General features: G+C 45.8%; 1 non-coding gene across 1 annotated transcript; it reads left to right on the forward strand.

The window, feature by feature from the left end:
• Positions 1-542: 542 nt before the first annotated feature.
• Positions 543-616, forward strand: TRNAN-GUU (transfer RNA asparagine (anticodon GUU)). Its single transcript has one exon. It is a non-coding gene; the product is annotated as a tRNA-Asn (tRNA).
• Positions 617-4695: the final 4079 nt, after the last annotated feature.

Below are 4695 nucleotides of genomic sequence, written 5' to 3' on the forward strand. Positions count from 1 at the left end.
CACCACGACCCGTGCCCTCGTGGAGCTCCCGTGCTTTACGCAGGAATCCGAAGAAGGAAGCGGCAGCACCTCACCGGCCCCGAAGGCCTCCCGGAAGGATGGGCACACGCTCATTCTCTCACCGCTGTTCGTACTTCCCAATCGTTCCAGCCCGCGCATCCGCCCGGGGCCCGGGGGGAGCTGGTGATGAAGGGCGGTCGGGTGACGGCGGAACGACGGGAAGACGGGTTCCGGGAGCCACCGGGGCTTTCGGCTTTGCTTGGGCCCCGCTAGGCTCGGGCCCGGAAGGGTCGCGACCCGGGGCGACTCCGGCGGGTGCTGGCTTCTGAAGCGGGTCAGAGGCGAGGCCATTCGGCTGCCCTTCTCTCCTCGGAATCGCCCAACGCGCAGGTTCAAAGGGAGACCAACAACACAATTCGTGCGATAATCCCCCTGGTTTTGCGAGGCTTTGGAGCCTGCAGTTTTCCTGCCCGGAGGGCGGCAGAACCTAGAGCTTAGTAGGTGCTCACTTCCTAAGGAGGCCGGGAAAGGCGGCGTCCGGCGGCCCTGTGGCGCAATCGGTTAGCGCGTTCGGCTGTTAATCGAAAGTTTGGTGGTTCAAGCCCACCCAGGGACGGATGGCGTGCTTTTTAACGAAGTCCCACGTGTTTCCTGCTGTTGGTCACCTGCAGATTTCCTCGCATAAAATTTACCCTCCTGTCTCCTGGGCCCTATACACCTCACGTCTCCTACCTGTCGAGAGCCATCCCACCTCCCCAAACTGATTCTCACACAATATCTGCTGGGATGTCAGCTTCATACGTGTATTAGAAGGATTCCTGAAACAGGCCTAAGAACCTGGGTTCTATGACAAAAATCTTCATTCTGCCCTTTATAGGCTTGGATGAGTAAGTTGAACATTTGGTGCTTCAATATTTCTCTCTGTGTGTGTGTCTGTGTGTGAGTGTTTAATTAAGACATGCTTGCATGCATTTTTCAAAATGCTTACTTTGGGAAGATTGAGCTTCTCAAGTGTGCTTTCGTTTTTTTTTAATATTTTTTTATTAAGACTTTATTGTTTTAGAGCATTTCAGGCTCACAGCAAAATTGGAGGGGAAGGTCCAGAGATTCCTCGCATGCATAGCCTCCCTGTTTATTAACATCTCCTGCCAGAGTGGCACATTTGTTATGGCTGATGAGTCTGCATTGACACATCATAATCTCCCAAAGTCCTTAATTTGCATTACAGTTCAGTCTTGGTGTTGCACATTCCATGGATTTGGTAAAACGTATAATGGCATGTATCCAGCATTATAGTATCCTGCAGAGTATTTTCACTGCTCTAAAAATCCTTCCTGCTCTGCCCCTTCAACCCCTCCCCCCACCTCAGGCAACCACTGATCCTTTTACTCTCTCCATAATTTTGCCTTTTCCAAAATGTCATAGAGTTGGAATCATACAGCATGGAGCTTTTTCAGATTGGCTTCTGTCACTTAGTAATATGCATTTGAGATTCCTCCATGTCTTTTCACAGCTTGATATCTCATTTCGTTTTAGTGCTCAATAATATTTCACTGCCTGGATGGACCACAGTTTATTTATCTACGCGACTATTGAAAACATTCGATTGCTTCCCGGTTTTGACAATTACGAATAAAGCTGCTATAAACATTGGTGGGCAAGCTTTTGCAGGGGCATAACTTTTTAACTCCTTTGGATAAATAGCAAGGAGTGCGATTGCTGGATCTTGCACGGGAAGAGCCATGAGGAAGCTTTCTGGGGTCTGGAAATGGTCTACACCTCAGTCTGGGCACTACGTCAGTAGTTATTCAGTAGTAGTAGTAGTATTCAGTAGTAAACCGGTTGGTTTACATGGATAAAGGTGTTCGAACTGTGCCCTTTTGGTCCTTTATATTTATTATGCCTCAGTAAAGAAAGTTGAAAGCAACTTGGTTATTGCCAGAGTGATGTTGACACTTGTTCTTCTGGTTTGGCCTAGTCTAGGATGCAAAGTAAGTTCAAAATATCTCTTGTGGTATTTTTGCTGTCCTCAGGTTTTTGACTTTCCTCTGCTATCTGCTATCTGATTCCTTGTATGTTGCTCACAACCGTTATTTTAAGCTGATATCCAACTGTTAATACTGTGCCAGAGAGAGACTGAAGCGTTTGTGGTCAAATCTGCTCTCTTAAGAACAATTATGACCCCCAAAGGGGGAGAGATGAAATTGGGAAATTCTGATGAGGAAAACAGTACATTTAGGCCTAACTAACTCAGAGGTGCCAAAGGAAGGACATCGGCAGGTATTACACAAAGAAAGTCGCCCCATTCATTCCATAGCTACAGCTTCAAGAATTTTTGGAGCATCTGTAAGTAGCCAAAATCGTTTACCTGATGAGCTTGTCAGCTTCACAGAACAAGCTGTCAGACTAGCCATTTGATGGCTTTCAGCTCATCCATTTACCAAGGAAAAGAAAAATACAATTCCCCATTCCCAAGCTGTCTGTGGTGTTTTCTTTCTCCTCTCTTTTCTGACTCTCTTATAAATTCTGCTTTTGTCTTTGTTTGAGGACAGCATTCTAATAACTGTTTCCCATTTTTATGAGTAAATGTGTGAGAAGACTCATTCAAAGTCTCTTTACTGCTACTATTCAAATATAGTTTTCGTATTAATATCTGCACACACATCATAGCCAGCTTTGAAATATATTCCAGGTGAACACACTTTCAAGGAAAGTTTAGCCCTTGAACCATTGGAAGACATGTCCTTCTTACTCTTTAAATAAAGCCAGCTGCCCATTGGTGTATAGGTAACAAACCCGTTGTAATTCTCTGTGTCTAAACCTCTTTGCTTCTCCGTTCTGGTCCTGTGTCTCACCCTCTGCTCCTGGCGGATCTGGGAAACCTGCTGTGCTTTTGTTTTGCTCCAGGATGCCCTTCCGCCCTCAGGAGGGACTTGGGAATGAAAAGTAATGGCATCCAGATGGAAGACCCTGAGGTGCCAGAGCTTCCCTGGGCTCGGCCGTTTGGCTCCCATTGAGGGTCAAGACCTCTCCATCACCGTTCAAGTCCTACCTCAAAACTTTTTCCTTACTTGTCCCATAGTAAAGACAAGTTTTCCCTTACTTTCCTTTTTCCTTACTTTCCTGACTTGTCCTATGAGGCCATTGTTTCTGTGACTTCCATTCTTATACTGCAGTCTTGTCTGTGCAGTAGAGAAATGAGATTTGCAAAATTCAGTAAAATGCCACCCATTAAAGGCAGAGTCCTGGGGATGGGACAAAAATTGTACCACTGTCGCACAATTGCTGACATGACCGTATTACTCCCACTTCATCTAATCCACCCAAAGATTGCGTAGCTCTTTGTGGTCTCCCAACAAACAGAGCCTGGATTCACTGACTTGCCCCATGCCTTCAAAAACACAGAAACTCCTCAGTGCACAACGTTTGGGCCAACACAGTGCTACAGCGATATCAGTCAAACTTGGGAGGGAAGGCGTGAAGCCATCACTTGGGAAGAGCTCTGTGACCAGCCGAGACAGCCAAGACCCCATCTGTGAGATCAGCACTGGCTGAGGCTTCCAATCCCTTGGTGGAGGTGTGGGGATCTAATGAGGAGGCAAAGGCAGCAGGGGAGATGGTCCCCAGGACTGAACTGACATTCAGCTGTATCTAAGCACGTGGAGAAAGCCATTCAGAATTGTTATTATGTGCGAGCTCGTATTAAATTTGTTTATTGCGACAAGGAAATAAAGCAGATGATTTTATGGTATAATGGTTATTCTCTAACCTCTGCTGTCCTATACTGCAGCCACTAGTTGAACTTCAGTTCAAATTAGTTAAAATTAAGTAAAAAATAGATAAACAAAAAACTCAGTTTCTCAGCACTAGCCACATTTCAAGCACTCAATTGCCTCATGTGTCTAGTGGACACCGTCTGAGATAATGCAGGTCTAGCTCATTCATCTAACCAGTCAGTTACACATGAGATGTTTGATTTCAAGTTCCTGACTTCTTGCTCAGCATGAGGTTCATTTTAGTCCATTTATTTGATCCCCAGTGCCAGCAGCTCCTGGGTCTATACTGATCTCTGGGTGGTCCCCGAACTTTGATTGAGAGGAGGACTTTAGTGTTTCCCCACGGCAGGTAAAGAATCACTTCATGCCCTTGCTTTTGCGGGGCAGTGGTAAACTGGGCATAACAGGGGTTTCCTTATATCGATCACTCCAGCCCCAGCATTGCTCTAGGCTGCTCTAAAGGCGGCCACTACCCAGCCTTCAGGGAATGCTTGTGGAATCTCATGAGCTCTGCTTACCAACTCTGTTATTAGCTATAACAAAACTGCTTTTTTCCCTTTTGTCTAATTTTATAGTTGCATCTTGCTTTGGCAATTCATACTGGTGTTTCTGTTGTGGTAGTGATACACAATTAATTTCAAAAATGAATTTACTACATAAAAGTGTAAATCAATGCAACGAAAGTATTAGGTAGCCAATGCTACAGGCACATGGATATAACTAAATGTGAAAGTGTTATGTTCATTAATGCACTTGGAAAACATGATTTGGGTTTATTTTGATGGCACAACCTCCCTCTCCCTTGTCAGTCCTGGGACGATCCCACTTGCTGTAAGTCAAGAAGGCAGGAGTGCTCAGCTGTTCCCTCTGCACTTTGAACACAAAGGCACTGTCACCTTCTCCTGTGAGCCCCTCTCGG

This window comes from Equus asinus, chromosome 25 (genome assembly GCF_041296235.1).
Source record: "Equus asinus isolate D_3611 breed Donkey chromosome 25, EquAss-T2T_v2, whole genome shotgun sequence".
In the NCBI taxonomy this organism is placed as follows: domain Eukaryota; kingdom Metazoa; phylum Chordata; class Mammalia; order Perissodactyla; family Equidae; genus Equus; species Equus asinus.